Below are 20,361 nucleotides of genomic sequence, written 5' to 3' on the forward strand. Positions count from 1 at the left end.
TTCCCCGCAACTTCCATGTTGCTTTTTAAGTGCCCCTTTTAAAAGAACATATTCCCTTCACTGAAAAGATTTTTGTAACAAGTTAGTGGTGCATATAACAAAAGACCCATGTGATCTACTCTCATCAGATGGAATGTGCAGAAGAGGCAGTATCCAGTGGAAGTTTAAATGGATGATTATGGTAACAGACTGCTTGCCTTGGGGGCAGTGTTCAAGTGACATGGCCGTTGCGCATTCTTCCATTTCATCTGAGTCCTGAGAGTGGAGGCTGAATAGTGAGGGTGGGATGGAATTATAAATCTCATTCCCTGCAGTTTCATTATATATTAAATCCCTCTTTAAAAAAACAAGGTGGTGTTCGAAATGATAGAATAAAATTCCGTCACAGTGTGCATTCAGTGAATTGATTAGATATAAATTATTTGAAGAAAAGTCTGATTAGTTTTTTGTGCTCAAGGTGTTTCTCTAGATCAGCGTGAGCCAGTGCTTTTATTAGCATACTGTTTAGGCATCCAGCTTTTTCTTTATCTTCCCTTCCCCTTCCCAGGCTCCCAAAATATCAATTTTATGAGGTTTAATTTTAGCTGTTAACATGTTTTAGGTTGACCAGCATTTCATATCTGCATTACTGGTCCCAAGATAATAATAATAATAATAATAATAAAATTTTATTTATATCCCGCCCTCCCCAGCCGAAGCCGGGCTCAGAGCGGCTAACAACAGTAAAATAATACAACATTCTAAAATCAATTCATTATAAAATCAGTTCAAATCAAATTGATGGCAACCATTGGGCTAGAGTTCTGTGAAGAATTACCAAAGGAGGGGGTCAGACTGTGCCTTGGCCAAAGGCCTGGTGTAACAGCTCTGTCTTGCAGGCCCTGAGGAAAGATGTCAAGTCCCGCAGGGCCCTAGTCTCTTGTGACAGAGCGTTCCACCAGATCGGAGCCACAGCTGAAAAAGCCCTGGCTCTGGTTGAGGGCAACACAAGGCCTATTCAGGCATGCTTAACTTGTATACAGTGGTACCTCAGGTTAAGTACTTAATTCGTTCCAGAGGTCTGTTCTTAACCTGAAACTGTTCTTAACCTGAAGCACCACTTTAGCTAATGGGGACTCCCACTGCTGCCGCGCGATTTCTGTTCTCATCCTGAAGCAAAGTTCTTAACCCAAGGTACTATTTCTGGGTGAGCGGAGTCTGTAACCTGAACCGTATGTAACCTGAAGTGTATGTAACCTGAGGTACCACTGTATTTGGCCCTGACCCCTGACCACCACATGTTAAGTGGGAAGGTTTGAAGGGAGGATGTAAGCAGCCAAATGTTCTTACTGTCCTTCAGACCTCCTTGGTCAATGTAGGAAGGTCAGGGATGGAAAAGAGAAGAAATGTAATGTTCCGTTCAAACCTGTAGAATACGAAAACAGTTTGTGTAGTAATGTGACTGCACAGTGTTTTTGAGTTTTAAATTGCTTTGACTTGCAAATATGGACTAGAATTACTCAGTGAGTAGCTGCTTTAATTTCAAAATCCATATTCTGTGTTGTACCATAGCCAGTTATTAATATGATTCTCTGTGTTTGGTAAATGTTTAGGGTTGTCTGATAACCATGACTATTATTATTATTATTATTATTATTATTATTATTATTATTATTAAAAACCATTAGGAAATTTTGAAATAGAATCATTTGCATTGCTTTATTGAACTCTGTTTTACAAAAAATCTCAGTGTGTGGACAAGGCTATACACATCCATGGTGCAATACCTCTAGAATGAGTAAAACTGAATCGGAGTCCCAATATAAAGGAGTTTGGGCTACAGAAAGGAAGCTTTTGAGATTCTGAGAGGGAAAGGACTCTGACAGAAGTTCTGAATAGAGTATGCTATCGGCTGCTGCAGCCTGAATTCGTTGTGTTTTTAATTCCTCTGTATGGTTATTATGCATTAATCTTACGCTTAAGAAACTCAGTAGCTTTGCAGGGTTAGGATGTTAATTTGGGCACAATCTGGGTGAAATAAGTATTTGTATAGTGACTGTTCAACTTTCAGTGTACAAGAGGAGGCTGGCCAAGGATCAAAATGTTATTATAAGCTAAATTGCATGTGGTTCTTTTTAATGTGGGTCAGGTGAAGTCTGGCTTTTCAGTATTTAGTGTCTGCTTTTCCTTCAGTTTAGTTTTCTGGTTTTTGAGAGCACTTTGCTCATTGCATCAGATAACGCTGAGCCAAGTTCAAGAGGAAATGAATGTGCAACCTGATTTTCAGGCAGAGGGACACCTGTAGCTCCTTCATTGTAAGATGAATTTGGTTTATGCCTGTTGGCTGTCATGGCAGAATGAGTAACTTTGCTGAAAATGGACAAAATTTAGTTGAACCTAGCAAAGATATTACCCTGCTGTTACTGAAAGCTGAGTATTATAATGAATTCTTTAATCCTTTTAATAGTAAAGGATTTCAGTGCCAGGTTCAATGTTTTTTATTTGCCAAAGCATTTTAAATTACTGTATTTTTAGCTGGCTGAATACTTTTATTCCTCTCAGCTTTATTCTGTTTTCATTTAAGGTTTTATCTTAGAATCACAGAATTGTAGAGTTGGAAGGGACCACAAGGATCATCTAGTCCAGCCCCCCGCAATGCAGCAATCGGTTGTGCAATGTGAGGCTCAAACTCACGACCCTGACTAAGACGCCCATGGTTTTATGCTCTACCAACTGAGCTATCCCAGATCATACGCTACTATAGTATTGCAGGTGTCAAATTTTATGTGTATACTGCTCAGACTCTTGGATGAAGGTATGGCTTATGAAATAGATACATTTCTGTATGCCGATCCTCAAGAGAGAGCATGAAGCAGTTGATAGCAGTTGCTCCTTCAATGGCAAATGGGACAGCTTGCTTTCCATTAGCAGTACTTAGAGCAGGAAATTACTTTGTTTTCTGCACCCCGAGGGGAAAGTGCTTTTGCCTGAATCCCAGGAAATTCTGCCACCCGGAAGAAAGTGGTGGAAGCTGAAAGGGACCTTTTATTTTTCCTTCCTTGTAAGCTGAAGGCATGGGCTGGGGTTTTGGAATGCTCCCATCCTTTTCTTAATGGCTCTTTCCCCCAGACCAGTTCAACGTGCCTCTTTTTGCGTTCTTCCCATCTTCCTTCCATCTCCAGTTACCATGGAGAATGAAATGCCGGCTCCATTCAAGCAGTTTGCTGAATAGGTTTTGAGGTTGATGGATGGTGAGAATCTCTTATCCCTCCACCTCCCTCCTTTTCCAAACACCGCCCCTGCCTGGTTCTTGACATTTCACTTGCCAGAGAATGGTTGTCAGTGAGAGGGCTCTGAAAGGGAAGCTGGCAGTGTCCTGCTGAGATGCTCTTTCAGTTTCGTGGATGAGATCAGCAGCCGTGAGAAGGTCTTGGGGACTTAGCTGCAAAGCTTCATCTGCAAGCTGGCTGGCTGAAGCATGAATGCTCACTTGCCTATTTGCTCCTTCCACTGCCCATCCACATTTTCCAGAAAACGCAGAGAAAGCAATGCCTTCCTGCTTTTGTTGTTGCTCTGTTTCTGGAGATGATACAACCTAGGACAGTTAAAGGAAAAGGTAAGCAATTCTTTATCCAAATGTCATAAGTACGTTTAATTTCTTGTGAATTGGCTCTGCTTTCTTACCCTACAGCCCTGGTGAAGCCGTATTAGTGCATCTGTCGTTAAACGGCATATGTCTTAGTTCCAAGCCCTTTACATGATATTAATTATGTGGTGTTTGAAATACTCGCATCAGGGAACTTTAACTTGCTCTTCCTGCTGTGTGGCTTAGGGTCTTAGTAGGCGCATATAGCAATCTTTCACCCCCAACATGAATTTCTGATCAGTTTGTGTAGCTCTGTTATCACTTGTGATCGAATGGAAACCAATATAAAGCTCAGTAGTGTGGTGTTAACTTTGTGGCGCTTTTCAGCATGTCCATAGGTCAATAATTGAAACCATACTGAGTTTTTATTCCAGCTAAGATCTCAAGGGAAAATCTTTTGAAAGGTATGGAGTTGATATTCATTATCTACTTAGATCACGTTTGTTAGTATCTGCCTCTCCTCCTGTTCCATCCCAGACGTGAAGTGTGCAAGGATTTTTATTTCAAGTCAATATAAATTCATATTTTTCCTGTACTAAGGAATGATAGGTGCTATATCACCACCAAGACTTTTTCATTAGTTCCTCAGAGTTTTGATTCTCACTGAGCTTGCAAGTTTTGTTTGAATGTTGCATTGCTGACTTCCTGCTGGGGGAAGCAAGAATGTTTTCTGTCATGCTTCCAGTGTTGTTAATTCATTAATGCATCTACCTCTTGGGAATCGGGGGATTTTTAAAATTGTGTGGGTGTGTGATCTGAACAAAGAGCATATTTGGAGTTCCAGAGGGATTCTCCCCATATACCCAATGTGAATTATCCTTTCGAAAGGATTATGACTTCATACTAGTCAGATATTGAACTGACTGGAAAATCTGCAGTCACCACCAGCTTCTCTGTATGTGCAGTCACTTCTGTCTGGAGAAGCTGTTTCTCTATTTCCCATCTCATTTTATTTGTTGGCTCTTTCTTTAAGTTCACTTGTTTCTGATATAGGGATATTTTAAAGCAAGCATACTTTTGTCTTTCTGATTCTAAGCTTACCTTTTTATTGCAATGTACAGATTCTGCTTTAATATCCCCATTTTGGCTCCGATTCTTTTTTTTAATATCTGGATGCTTCCTTCTGTTAAAGTCACCCAGATTTAAACATTTTCCATTACCTACTAATTTGCAAAAATAGCTCTCGCTCACTGGTTTAAAATTTAGTGCCATTGGAACAATATCCAGAATGTATTTGTCTACTGCAACAAAAAACCAAGAGATTCATCCTTCCTTGTTTTTACTTAAAATCTACCATTTAATCTCACAAATAATTCTTGTTCATGGAATGTATTAATGAAGTTGCAAACTGCATTCATAAACTGCTCTGCTTTCCCTTTCCATATAGTTGCCCCAGTCAATATCCCTGTCTCATGTTGTGTGTTGACTGGCATTGCTATTCACTGTGGTAGACTTGAGTTGACGAGCCTCCCCCTCCAGTAGTCAGTGTTTCCATGAATCGAAGCCTGCACAATCTCCATTATTGTGGAAAGGAAACATTTGTTTACCTTTATCATTATATTATAAACATTATATACTATATATTTGGCAACAAAAATAAACATACAGTATACTGTATTCAAGATAGTGTATACTTCCTAATTTACAGTCTGCTTTGCTCCTTGTATTGTACATACTTTTGCTGTAAATTAATTTGAAAAAAGTGGTTATTGGACTGTGTGTGTGTGTGTGTGTGTGTGTGTGTGTGTGTGTAATGTAATACACACACACACACACACACACACACACACACACACACACTATTTTGGACATTTCCAAGAATTTTGAACAGAAGACATATGCACATACACAATATTTCACACATTTCAAAACTCTGTTCGGTTTTAAAAGAGATTTGCAATGCAGCCTGGGGCCTGTGTCAAGAAACACAGGTCCAAAACTTTGCTGTGAATGTGCAGAATTCGTTGTACTCTTGTTTGAATGCAGGCTATAAATCTTTGATTCACCTATGTAGGATTTGTAGGGGGGTTTTTGAAAAGAAAAAAAGGCCGAACAGTCATCCTTTTCACAGCAAGGAGTATTTGGGGAAATAACCCCTTTCCCACATGCTCCAGCCCTTCTCTTACAGACTCCTCTATTACTGTTATTATTTTCAGTCCTGCTTCTGTCAATGAAGAGCAAGTATGGAGTGAGAAGACTCTTCCTCCTTCCCTACTTAGCAACAATGACAGCATTTAATTCGATTAAATATGAAGGCTTCCTGTGTACCTATCTTCTAATAACACACATTTAATCAGGTGTAAGTAAACCACAAATGTCCACGGCTGAAGTGCATTATTTGGTGTAGAATTCTGGACCCTGAGAATCTCACTTTATAAATAAATAAAATCTGATTTTCAAATTTGGCATCGCTCTGAGAAATTAAATAGTAGGGGGAATTGAGTACCCTGGGGGGAGTGCATGGCTGGCTGAAAACAGCCCTGGATAGGAAAGCTGCTAGCAGGTGAGGAGGATATAATGCAATATTTTCCTGCAGGTCCCACATATGTGCAGGTATAGGTACCTAAAAATTATGTTAGGGGAGCTTCTCTTATGGAAAGCAACATTCACAGTTGAATTTTCACATTCCCGCCTCGTTTGTGATTGCCACAGCTGGTATGACTTGTATGTAGCCTCGGGCTTTGCTTCCCTCTGCAAAAAGCCAATCCATGCTTTGACATGGGAAATGCTTCAGAAATTCCAATCCATGTGGTTTTAGTAATGGGGGGCTCCAAGCAATTGCCTCAAACATAGCCATAGGATAAAATAGTCCTCAACAGATGTATGTACAGTACAATCATATACATGTCTCTTTAGAAGTAACGGCCACTGGGTTCATGAAAGTGAGTATATATGATTGCAGTCTAACCTCCCAAATTAAACTTAGCTTTATTTTTGTATTCAAAGCATTCTGGATTAAACCAGGGCAGGGAGATGGAACAGATTATTTTCAAGGACTTTCCAATTATGCCATCCTAGGATTATGATTGTGTATTGTTCTACTGCCGTAAATTGTTTACTGCATTGTTTACTGCTGTAAATCAATTCTTCCCTTCTGAGTCCTGATACAAAATTCTTTAAAATACGTCCATTCATTTTTCTTCACCAGCAGCTTTTGAATGGGTAAACAAAGAATGATTTCAATAGTTATGAACACTAAAATAATTGTGTTTATTAAAAACAAATTGTTCACCCATTCCTTACCCATCTATAGATTTTTCAAATGAGCTTCAAAATAAGAATCCTTCTGATGGAAATTCTTCAGCTTGCAGATTTTCCTTTCCCCACCCATCTCTCTCCTACATTTCTGAATGCAGTTCGCCATCATTTCACCAACTGTAGCCTGCCAGGTAGCTGACAGTCTCCCTGCTGTTGCAGCTGTTGGCAGGCAAGAGCATCAGGTGGTTCAAGTTCACCATTCAAGGCTGGTGAACTGCATTCAATTTGGTTGGTCAGATGTTGTTTAAACCAGCTGGAGGGACTGTTGTTGGCAAAATAGAGGTCAGGTTGACTTGATTTCCCATAAGGAACATATTCTGTTAGGGTAGAATTGATCATATCAGCAAGAAAAAAACCACACAGGGTTGTATTCAGTGTACTGCTAAGGAGAATGTTCTGTAAGCACTAGGATTTTTCATTACGCAACAGGACTCCCCCCTCTTTTCCCCCCGACACTCCAAACTCTGTTATGGGTTCATCCCCCAACCATCCGGAACAGTTTTGTGTACAGTGCTGGGGGAGAGAGAGAAGGTCCCCTGTTGCACTAGCAGTAATTATTCCACTCGTGCAATTATTTTATATGCCTGTTCTCTTTGTCCATGGAGTTTTCTTGGCAGGGATACTGGAGTAGCTTGCTGGTTCCTGCTCCAGGTGGATCACGTTTGGTCAAAACTCTCCACTATGACCTGCCCATCTTGGGTGGCCCTGCACGGCATAGCTCATAGCTTCTCTGAGTTATTCAAGCCCCTTTGCCACGGCAAGGCAGTGATCCATGAAGGGGATTATTTAGCAATTATTTAGTTGAATACCAACCACAAAGTTTTCCATAAGACTATCATAATGAGAAGAGCTGCCAGATGGAAACATTAAGGGTTTGGACTACCAAATCCTGGGCATTTCAAGCATACAGCTTCTCTCTTAGTGGAACAGATCTCACACCTTCAAATCAATACTGTAAACTGTACGAAACTCAGGAAGGGACATTCTCTCTCCTTCCACCTCACGGTTTTTGTACCATTTTAGCTGTTGCATTATTTCTGTAAGCATGAACTTTCAGAGTACTTGGCAGTGTCAAAGCTTTGCAAGTGTTTCACACATGTCCTTGACATGAAAATAGGATCTGGATACTACTATTTCTAAAATATGAATACCGTACACTTTTTTTCTTTTTTTCTTTTGCAAAAAGTGTGGTGGTGTGGGAATGGAGGATAAGTGATCTTGCTTGGGATTCAAATTCTGAAGGGTGCACTAGAGGCAGAAAGTATGCTGTCAGCATACCTAGATACTGTACTGTGTAGTCTAGATAGGAAAACCTATATCTTGAAAGTTACTAATCTCTGCAGCATCCTTTTTAATAGCTACTACTCTGCATATAGAAGGGACGCGGGTGGCGCTGTGGGTTAAACCACAGAGCCTAGGACTTGCCAATCAGAAGGTCGGCAGTTCGAATCCCCGCAACGGGGTGAGCACCCATTGCTCGGTCCCTGCTCCTGCCAACCTAGCGGTTCGAAAGCATGTCAAAGTGCAAGTAGATAAATAGGTACCGCTTCAGCAGGAATGTAAACTGTGTTTCCGTGCATTGCTCTGGTTCGCCAGAAGTGGCTTAGTCATGCTGGCCACATGACCCGGAAGCTGTACGCCGGCTCCCTCGGCCAATAAAGCAAGATGAGCGCTGCAACCCCAGAGTTGGTCACAACTGGACCTAATGGTCAGGGGTCCCTTTACCTTTACCTTTTTACTCTGCATATAGTTTTAGATGTATATTCAGACAGTTTGGTGCTTATATGTCAAAAGAACTTTACTTTGCGGGCAAACTTTTATTATTTCCCCATATATCTTTGAAAATACATGCTTTGCAATTTAAGACTAATATCTTCCAATCATACACTTGTTGAACCCTTTTGTATTTTTGTTAAGTTTTTAAAATAAAATGTATGAATTGTTGTGTTTAAATAAAACACTGAGTAGTTGGCTGTAAAGTACTTGAATGTGACGATTGTATACTAGAAGAGTGTCTAATTCAGCATAAGATACTAGCCATGCAACCTGTATTTTTACACAACAACAATTCATTTAATACCTTTAATTCTACCAAACATTTCCATTGTTGTTAATCATAAGCTGTTCATTCTTGCATCTCAAGAGTCATTGATGGGAATCTATCTTTTGTTCTCTGGAAACATTGGACTGAATTACATGGATATAATTAAAACACAAGATGGAGAATATGAGAACTGAAATTAAAGCTAGATTTATGAAGCTGTGACTGAATTCGAATAAGTGTGGGTGTTTGGCTTGTTTTCCTGTTGTACTAAGTGTTCTGCACATGTTTAAGAGCTGCTTTAGCTGAGTTTAGCAACATGGCAGTGCCTCAGAAACAGAGGTGCCAGCAGGATTTTCTAGATCCAGTTCATTGTGTATGAATTGGGTCCTCTAAACCATTCACAAAAGAGGACATACATGTGCATATTCATTGTGTCCAATGCAGATTTGTCTCTTCTTTTGAGGGTAAGTTGATGGTTTCCAGATGGAATGTCTCCTGTAATTTTATCCCATTCTGAAAAAAGGCATATAACACCTGGATTCAAACTGGGGTTGAAAAGAAAGAAAAATCTAGAGCACTTCTTATTAAAATCTAATTTATATCACTTCCACTCCAACTTACTTGCAAATATGTAAGATAATTCCTTAAACCCAAGGGGAGATATCCAGAGTAGATTAACCTTTTTGGACCTGGGGCCACATTCGGAAATCTATGAAACTGTAATGGTTACCACAAAGTGCCATTTTACAGAAGAAAAACTGGTGATGCTCAGAGACTCTCCAAAACAATGTGCAAAACATCTACAACCTTTTCTAAAGTACAGGGGGTAAGCAGGCAACACCTCCCCCAAAATAAGCAAAACACTCCCAACAAATAACATTTCAAACGAACAAAGAACACAACCCTAAACACAACCAACTAGTTTAGAAGTCTATTTTTGCATTAAGCAGTATATAACTTAATAAATCATCATAATCACGGTGACTACTACCACCAAACAAAAAGGCAAGTGATGCATTCTGGGGGAAAGGAAATAAGAATGCTGTGTGCCCAGTGCCACCCATGGCGGAAAAAAGCTTTTAAAAATGTTGATTTTTAAAAAATAATAATATTTGGAGATGCAGGGTCCTTGGTTGGCATCAAGGGGGTTATCTGAGGGCACAACCCTGAATATGACTTTGTTTGTGTATTGTGTTCTCAGTTATATAAACTTCTTACTTCCCTCAACATTCATTTTAAACAAGGAAGAGCTAACATTGTCTTCAAATAAATGATGCTTGGACACATTTTATTTCCTTCTTTGTTTTTAGTTCTCCCTTCACTTTGTAGCCCCAGAGCAGGTTACATACAGCTCAATACAATTAAATCATATAAGACATTTCACCTCCAATGGCTTGTGCAGAAGGAGAATGGGGTGATTGGTTTGTTTTTGTTCTTGTTTTTATTATGGATTTTCTTTGTTTTTTATCTTGTATTTTTATGCTGTGAATTGCATAAATAAATAAAAGGGTATATTGACCTGATGTCAAAAGGTGTACAGTGACAAGGCCAGAGGCAACTTGGGAGGGGCATTCCACAATCTGGGGGCCACCACCGAGAAGGCCCTTTCATGCACCACCACTCCACAAATTTCACAAGGCAGCAGAACTGTGAGCAGGGCCTCTCCCTCAGATCTCAGCACCTTGGCAGGTCTTTATGGGAGAGGATGCTCCTTCAGATATTGGGGCCCAAGTCATTTAGGGATTTATTTGTCAATGCAGGCACCTCAATTTGGGCTTGGAAGCACATTGGCAACCGCTGCAAGTCTTAAAGAACTGCTGCAATATGTGTCAGCCCAGTAGAATCCACTCACAATCCAAAGAGCCACTCCAAGAGGAAACCATGTCCCTTGGTATCAAAGCTGACAAGGCCAAGGAGAATCAATAAGAGTAGCACTCATCCATCCTTATTTCAGCAATGACCATCAAGCCAGGTGACTAGTGCCAATTTGGTGCTGTATCTGGGCCTGAAATTGGATTGAAGAGGGAACGGATAATTGCTTCTTCCAAGCATGCCTACAGTTGAACTGCTGCCATCTTTTCAAGAGCTTCTTGCCTAAGAAGAGAATATTAGCAGCTGGGCAATCCTTTAGCATTTCCAGGTCCTCCCTATAATTTCAAATAATAGTAGAACCTAGGTTTGCTAAGGCAGGAGTGGGGACATCGTACGATGTCAGGTGATTCTGAAGAAGCAGAATTCATCTCTGTTAACCACTGGTGACATAAAAGCTATTTTTGAGAGCATATTTGAAGAAGGACTGAATCAAAAGGCAAAGGAAAGGGGTAAAGGTTAGATGAAAGTTTTAAGGAAATGTTAGATCAGAGGCATAGATATACCATATAGCTGTGTCTTCTAGCCCTTGCATTGGACTGATCAGAGGCTGTTTTATGATACGTGAAAGTATAATAATTGTCTGTCAGTTCTATTTCCAGTGTTCGTGTGTCAGTTTAGCTTAGTGCTTTGATTCGGTTTGGCCTATGTTACGAGGCCACAGCCTGCCGCCTTTTACTTTTGATGTCGCAAGCTACAGTGTGTGTAATTGTGTTGAACTTAATTTCACTGAATTTTAATTCTGTGTCATTCATTTGAAGTCAGAGAATGCTGTATCTCCTCTGCCTTGGCGCTGCTCAGCCTGCCATTGCCTGGATTTGCAGCACTGCATCAAAACAAATAGGAAGTGTAACAAAATGCAGGATTAATCCCTTTAAAGTAAATACCTCATTCTTCTAAGTCAGCGTTTGATGTCAATTTATCACAAAGCCTGGAAGCATCAGCCTAGTGTGGGAGGGAGTCATATTTGTGTGCCACATGAAATCTGCCTCTGTTTAATGCGATGCAGTTGGGAAGACTGCATTTCAGAGGCCAGCTGCAGGGTATTTAAAGTTTCTTACTGTGAAATCCTGTTCTCTAGTCTTGTTCCAAAAAACTGGTGCTTGACTTATTCCTTCTAAAATCTGGTTGTTCTGTGCTGGCTTTTGATTTATAAATATATTTTATAGGCTTAGGGCATAAACAGGAAGAATGGGAGATGTTAAAGTAATGCAAATGGGAATTTTCTTGCTTTCCAACCAGTAATCTTCCGCTATCCACGATTAGAAATGTGTGGGGTAGTGCTTTGAGATCACACCTCTGCTTCGTGATTGTCAAATTTGTATATGAAATGCTGCAATACTTTGTAATTCTGATGGGAGTTGGGGTTTTTAAAAATAATCTGTTAGAGAAATCTGTGCCTGAGATCCATATACTTGCTGTTCACAAAGTATTAACCCTTTTCATGAAGGGTTATTCTCAAGTACCTGGTACAGTTTGGGCTTAATCACCCTTCAGCTTTTGAAAACAAACATACAGGTATCAGTCATACCTATCTGTGCGTATGTGTTTATAATTTCATATTTATGCTCATCTGATTAAGATCACAACCATCTCTAGCCCTACTTTTTAGAAAGTGGGGGTAAAATGAACATCGCAGGATTTTGACTTCTGGTGAGAATAGCTGCACCCAAATTTTGGGATTTCTGTATCTGTAATGAAGCAGGGAATGTCGATGTACTATTATTTTGTGTGGCAATAGTTCACTACCTTGCTCACACCTACCTCTGTTTCCATGTTTGTTATAGTGCTTACGTGTTTTTTATACTGCGGACGTTAAAATTGTAGTAAAGAGTGGTTCTCATCAGCTATGAGCCCATGAAAAAGAATATAGTGGTACCTTGGTTTAAGAACAGCCCTATTTACGAACTATTCGGTTTATTAACTTCCACAAAACTGGAAATAGTGTCCCGGTTTGCAAACTTTACCTCAGTTTAAGAACGGAAGCCGAACAGTGGAAGGGCACCGGCAGTGGGAGGCCTCATTAGAGAAAGTGTGCCTTGGTTTCAGAACGGTTTCAGTTTAAGAACGGACCTAGGAACAGATTAAGTTCGTAAACTGAGGTACCACTGTGTTGTACAGAGAAAGTCACTTGGATCCTAAGAGGTTAAATTAAGGAACTTCCTAGAGGAAAACCTTTCCATCCCATCCTCCCCTTGTAGCTACCTGCACTGAAAAGCCTCTCTGGAGTTTCAGTATCTTGAAAATTGTAGAATGGAGCAAGGAGGAATTGCCCAAATTTGGGCAAGCATCTGCCCAGCTTGGGGCAATTCTCCAGCAGAATTAAATTCCTCTGTGATAAATGAGCCTTACTCCCAGCCAAGTGTGCTCACAGATGCAGACTAACATATAAAGCTTCCTTATGGGGAGTTATTCCAGAGAAATCCAAGTGCTAGAAATGAGATTTGTTCTGGGCCCGACACATTTTAGGGGGAAATCCTTCTGAGGTCTGTTGCAGTGTCTCAAGTGCAAAGGACACCAGTGACTCATAATATTGCCCTGTGATTGGATTGTAGGGTGGCTGCCAGACACAACCACAGTTTGTAAATACTTGTGTGTGAAACCTCAAAAGACATACAGATTAGAGACAAGTCCAGCTTATATTGTCTTTTGTTAACATAATGAATATGATTAATTTGAAGGCAAGTAGGTTAATAGAGGAGGTGAAAGTCTTCTTGGTAGCTTTTGTGTTAGCACAGTGGTTCCCAAACCTTTCTCCCTACAGACAACTTGAAAAGTGCTGTGGGTCTTGGCAGATCATTTCATAAGTTTTCTTCCTGGTGTAGAAATTGTAATATGCTGTGCTAGATTCTACATTGTTTTGGTTGCATTTCTTATATTGCATTTTACTGTATCACTTATTTGAATTCAGATTATAATACACACCCCAAACCACCCGAATGGAGCTTCTGGAACATTGGTTGTCCATGGAACTCCTATGTTAAAATTTACTCAAGGCCTATTTTCTAGTCGTGGTTTGCCTATGCTGGAAAATGAAATTGCCAATTCATTAACTTCTAGGAATATCAATTAACACAGGCATCCCCAACCTTTGGCCCTCCAGATGTTTTGGACTACAATTCCCATCATCCCTGACCACTGGTCCTGTTAGCTAGGGATCATGGGAGTTGTATGCCAAAACATCTGGAGGGCTGCAGGTTGGGGATGCCCGAATTAACATTTTTAGCCGCAGAAAGTGTTTTTTTAATCTTTATGTGACCCAACTGCTGTTATGTACAGTGGTACCTCGGGTTACATACACTTCAGGTTACATATGTTTCAGGTTACAGACTCCGCTAACCCAGAAATAGGGCTTTAGGTTAAGAACTTTGCTTCAGGATGAGAACAGAAATTGTGCTCCAGCGGCACGGCGGCAGCAGGAGGCCCCATTAGCTAAAGCGGTGCTTCAGGTTAAGAACAGTTTCAGGTTAAGAACGGACCTCCGGAACGAATTAAGTACATAACCAGAGGTACCGCTGTAATCAAGAATCCCACTGTGCTGACATCATTCACACCCGCCGGTGAGTGTGCTGACATCAGACACCTGCGCACCCACAGTGTGTGCGGCTCCAGGCACTCACGGTCCTGCAGCCAAGCTGGTGGGCCTGTTCAGAATTGTGTCTTTGTTGTCACATGCCTTGTTTCTGGATGGAGATCTTTCTGGCAAGCGGGCCCCACCACAGGAATGATCAAGCTAAATTTTTAGAAAAGATGTAGCTTTAGAAACTTCTAACAGTATTGAGCAGGACGGAACCCGAGATTCTGCAGACAGTTCCATGTAGCTGGATCCCATTTCTTAAAACTCATTAGTTACAGCCAGCTATATCACAGAGCAGGGGACGCGGGTGGCGCTGTGGGTAAAATCTCAGTGCCTAGGACTTGCTGATCATAAGGTCGGCGGTTCGAATCCCCGCGGCGGGGTGAGCTCCCGTCGTTCGGTCCCAGCTCCTGTCAACCTAGCAGTTCGAAAGCACCCCAAAGTGCAAGTAGATAAATAGGGACCACTTTATAGCGGGAAGGTAAACGGCGTTTCTGTGTGCTGCGCTGGTGCTGGCTCGCCAGATGCAGCTTCATCACGCTGGCCACGTGACCCGGAAGTGTCTTCGGACAGCGCCGGCTCCCGGCCTCTTGAGCGAGATGAGCACGCAACCCTAGAGTCGGTCATGACTGGCCCTGACGGGCAGGGGTACCTTTACCTTTTTATATCACAGAGCACTTGGGTGCACTTGGGCAAATGGCTCTGCTGAATCCCTGTGAACTGAAGTAGGTTGTGATACAAGGAATTGTCCCTTGACTGCAGATTTAAGCAATCATCACAATTCCACTGCCCAGATACATTGTCTGCAGGTAAGGATAACTGAGTGGTCTGCTTTGTTCATTTGCTTGTTGCGATTAGCTTCTGAAGCTAACTTTCCACAAATTTTCTCCATTGTAAATTCACCTTTGGTTCACATTCTCTTGTGTGAATTTGCTCTCATGAACTTTGCTGGTGTTGTGAAAATTAACTTCCCTTACAAGCCGGTGAGTTGAATATAGCTCATGGAAAGTTCTGTTTCTTCAGCACTGCTGTAGGAGCATGTTCATTTTCATGTTCTCAGGAATAAGTTTCTGCTGAATCAGAGGCGTGGTCCTTTTGTAGAACAATGTAATAATGGAATGAGGTGTGTGGATTAGCAGAAAATTTTCTCCAGATAGGAGGAGCTTCTGTGAACCAATTAGTAAAGTTTCTTAGAATTTCCAACATCTACTCTGTATCATGTTACTCTTTCTTTAAATTGTAATCAGCAGGGGCAGTAAGGCATACACTCCCCCTGTCCATGTGACCCATGTGATTACACACCCTCCATTCAGATGTGTTTTCCCTCAACCAGTATTGGAAGTGAGATTGGTGGAGAAGAAATTGGCTGGTGGATGGAAAGTGGCTGCAGCAGTAAAAGCTAAGTGTAGATTTAGGTTAATTTGAGACTTTGGACTAAATGGTCTCAAAGTCACCCCTCTGTAGATTTTAATGCATATTACTTCAAAGTGTGGTGAGCCAGCCCTGCTGTGTTTTTAGGGTGCCAATTTCGGTGAGTGAGACCGGGACTCCTGCCCTGATGGTGCCACTGGTAAGAGAAGTGGATGAGAGATGGGTTCAGTATCTCCTCACCCATGTGCCCTTTCAGCCCTTTAAACTGTACGCGCGCGCGCGCACACACACACACACACACACACACTGAACAGGGAAGAGCTGTGTTTAAAAGGCATAGGTCTGGTGCAATCCTGTGTGATCAAGTTTGAGAGCAAGGTAAATTCACTCTTCCCCATCTAAGGCAGTGTGGTTCTGCTCGAATGAAAATGTGTTTTTTATCTCTGAAAAGTAGCGGGGGAGGAAGAATGGGTGTTAAAAAATGCTCTGTGTTGCAAGACCGCTTTGCAATAAATGAATGGTTCGGTTTCTTGTGGGTGGCGAGATCCACTGCTCGGCTGCTTTTGCCTTACTCAGTTTTTACAAAACTGTTTCAGTGCCTTGACTACATGGTGATGAAGCCTGCTGGCAGTAAGGCAAAGTAGCTAGAATTATTCCTGTTAATTAAAAAGGTATCAATTTATAGAATCTGATGCTTTTTGGTACCAAGATAGTATGTTAACATCTGTCAGCATTGTGTTTAAACTTTGAGGATCATCTCCTGCCTCATAGCTTTATAGATGGGCAAGTATATAGGTCACTGTTTCAACCTGTGTGGGTCTATGCAATTTATTCTGGCGTTTTTCAGGCTTTTCTGTATGCAGAACTGCTTGTTAGTTAAACGGTGTGATTTTGATCAAGTACAAAAATGTCTGTGCATCCATTGTTCAAACTAAAACAAGTATCCATTCAACTTCTCGTACTAAGTACACACTTTGGATTAAAATTAGTCCTGCTCACAGATTGACAATCCCACTTTGATAATTTTGGGCAGAACAGCACTGACTCCCTTATTATGTTCAGACTTAAATGCGTCTTTGTAGGAAATGTTTTCATAGGTGCACATGTTATAGACAGGGCAATTGAACTCTTTCTGATATGATAGTTAAGAGCTGGTATAGTTGTAATAGCAGAAAAAGTGTTGTCCTGGCCTGCACTGGTAAATCTTCCTTTACAAGTCATTTCAACACTGATCACACAAAAGTAAGCAAGTAAGTAAGTAAATGAAAAATGTAGTGGCTCTTAAGTTATGTAAATGGCAAGAGTTGGCTCATAGAGCTTGTCGTTTCTTAAGTTTTACTTGCTGCCCTTCTTGCTCTTTTTACTCTTGTTGACTGAACGGTTGTTAAAGATAGGGAAGTGGGTACGGAAAAGCAGTAATATGCTGGGGAGTGAACAAATAAATATATTTCTATGGGTTTAGAAATGTGAGGTCAATGCTAATTTGCTGTGCCTAATTGAAATAATATTTACATATCGAGCAATGCATTGCTTTTCATTGACAGAAATGAATGCCTTTAATTTCTGTTAAACATATTTTTATTTTCCTGTAGTCACTGAATCTTCTCTCTGCCACCTATGAGTTTCCATCTTCAAAAAGCAAGGAGTACTTAATAATTAAAGCAGTGATTGGGGATGACTCATCTATTTTCACCCCCCCCCCCGGCACAGATGCCCACTCACAACACCTGTTAAGCAGCAGTCTATGCCATTTCTTCACACAATTGTAGCATGATCAACATTAGGGGGAAATGCCATCATTAAAGCTAGCTAACATCTGATTTTGCCACTAACTGGTGAAACTGTGAGGTTACTAGAGAGAAGCAGAGAACAGAGGTCTAAAAGCTGATCTCCTTGTAGTCTCCAATTCTGCTGCAAACTCTTCTCATAGTAATCTTCTTTGACTTCTAAAGAACTGTCATTGAAACTATAATTTTAAAATGTGCTCCAGTCTGTACCCAGACCAAGGGTTTCAGGAGTCCAAAAAGTTATTTATTGGCACCGCATACTGTTGTGAAAATTCTAGGCTTTGAATTCTGGATATTCTGAGGAATAGGCACATAACAGTGAGCGTATTCAGGCCATAGCAAAATCGCCAGCTACCGTCAGAGAAGTTGTGTGTCTCAATAAGGGAAGTTGCCTAGAGTCCCTGGAGTCTTCCCTTTGGCTTTCTGAAAATTGAGTCCAGCCTTCCTAATCTTTACAGAGGACCAAAAACAAAAAAACCAACTGTAAAAGAACAGAACAGTTTTTAAATCCAATATAACGTAGAAAGCATTTGTTTTAGCTCTGTCTTGTTCAACAGGCCCCAGCAGTCAACTGTACTCCCTGTGTGATAGAAGACAATCAAAATGAGGTAGAGTTTCTAACATTTGCCTTCAGTAGGAAAATACATTCGCTTATCTTGATGTATTTCATCTAAACAATATGACCCCAAGCCTTCAACCTGTGTTGGGAGGGGTTTCACCCTCCCTAAATAAAAACTCAGGTCTGCATCTTTGATTCAGATCATGTAACTCTTGCTTTGTGTAGATGCATCTTAAAATCAGTCCGCACGGCACTTTCTTTTCTTTTAGCTTGAGCCTAGACTTCATTTGAACTGCCAACTGAACACCGTTTCAATACTCTTCATGTGAGCTGTCCTCATTTTTTTTAAAAAAAAGCTTTTTAATGCACAGCAGCCTAAACATTCATTCATTGTTTGTTAGGTGCCATATTTGTTGGACTGTCTTCAAGGGCAGCCCCGTATAGAGCGCATTGCAGTAGTCTAAACGTGAGGTTGCCAGAGTGACTGTCCCAGCATGTTGGTGTTCACTCAGGCACATCATGCCCAAGCAAATTGGCTCAAGCACATCATGACCACTCACTTAAGCGCCTTGTCAAAACAGGGAATATTTGCACCTGGCAAGTTAATGCAATCCTTGAGATTCCAGGAGGTTGTCTCTAGGGTTAATATTATGGCCACCTCCTTCAACCTGCTCAGGATCATCCCCTCTCCCAGGGAAGCAATAATTCCATTTGGGACCCAGCTGGTTAGCCCTCTCTCACTAGATTGTTATAAGGTGGAATATGAGTGGTACAAACAGGCTGCACCTTGCACTTTTGCAAGCACCTTGTCCACATCCTTGGGCCATAACGACTGGATTTAATCCATCAGCATATGACTGCATTTTGTTCTGGACAAATTCACCGGTGTACTGCAGACACAGTGGCGTCCAATTCATTGCAGATGGAAGCTACTTTATCCTCCAAGTGCTTAGCAAATAAATCATAGGTGAGAGTCTCGGGGCCAAATCAGATGTGATTTTTGTCACGTAGTTCTCCTTATGTAACTCATTTTTGTTTAACAAATACCACGGGGAGGTGGGGGTGTTGCATTGGGATTGTGGCAGTGGGAGGAGGACTTTAACTGTTTCTCCCTTGTCACTGTCTCAGTCAGGCTTGGGAGGCCCTGCACCAATAATTTGCAATGAGAGCTTTCCTTGGTCTGCAATTCCTGGGCTTGAAAGGACAGCATTAAGAATTGGAAATTTTCCTTGCATGAAAATTATGCCAAAGAAAGCTCCCCAGTCTTAAAAGCCTTGTGGCTGCAAAACTGGTGACCAGAGCCAGTTTGAAGTATTTATTTATTTGTTTGCTTAGTATTTTTTTACCTGCCCTTCCCCCTGAGGTCCCAGGGTAGGTTAGAATAAGTTACCAAAACAACAACAACCACGGTTAAAATTGTGTCCCCTTTAAAGATCCCGATAATTACATATAAAACCCTAAAAACTCTGGACTAGGTTACCTGAAAGAAATGTGTTCCCCTCCACTGTCCAGTAAGCACATTAAGAACAACAAATGGAACACGGTTCACTTGGCAATTGGAAACACTGTGGTGGCAGCAGTGTTATGGGATGCTCTCCCTGCTGGAATATAAGGAGTTCTGTCAATATTGGCATTTTGCTGGCTCTTGAAGACACATGTGTTTAGACAAACATTTCCCTGATCTCCTGACTTGATCCTCCAGTTTCAGTTGGTGTTTTACCTATTCTAATTGTTATGCTGGTTTAATGGATTTGCTTTTGTAGATTTTAATTGTTGCATTTTAATTTCAGTGTTTTGATGGAGCTGTTTTATTGTATATTTTAATTGTGTGCAGGCAGGTTCTTGTTTGTGCGGGGGGGGGGGCGTGTTCCAGGTCATTTCACACGTCAACGCATTCTGCCCCCACCCCCAAAAACAACACATGGGTCAGCAGTTGCATGTCAACTGGACAAGCACAAAATAGTTGCCACCTGTATTGCTATATACCTTTTAGTTGGTTTTATAATTGTAAACCACTTAGAAGCTCCTTTTTTTCTAGTAAACAATAGATAGATTTGATTAGATTTTAAAAAAATAATCCCGGTAGCATCTGAGAGACCAGCTAAGTTTGTTCTGGGTACAAGCCTTCGTGTGCATGCACACTTCTTCTTCAGCATCTGAAGAAGTGTGCATGCACACAAAGGCTTATAATTTTAATTTATTTTTTATTTTTTAAAATTTATTTCGACTGTGTCAGACCAACACAGCTACCTACCTGAAGAAGATGATAGA

General features: G+C 41.0%; 1 protein-coding gene across 6 annotated transcripts in view; it reads left to right on the plus strand.

The window, feature by feature from the left end:
• NDST2 (N-deacetylase and N-sulfotransferase 2) overlaps positions 1–20,361 on the plus strand; it is a 102,393-nt gene that overhangs the window by 26,511 nt on the left and 55,521 nt on the right. Inside the window, exon 1 of one of the 6 annotated variants that reach the window (XM_083615574.1) lies at positions 3,326–3,595. The exons of the other annotated variants lie outside the window; for them this stretch is intronic. The gene's annotated coding sequence lies outside the window, so the exon portion shown is untranslated. Of the gene's footprint in view, positions 1–3,325; positions 3,596–20,361 lie in introns of those variants that run through there. 6 annotated transcript variants of the gene reach the window in all.

The sequence above is a fragment of the Podarcis filfolensis genome, assembly GCF_964270895.1.
Source record: "Podarcis filfolensis genome assembly, chromosome: 5".
Taxonomy (NCBI): domain Eukaryota; kingdom Metazoa; phylum Chordata; class Lepidosauria; order Squamata; family Lacertidae; genus Podarcis; species Podarcis filfolensis.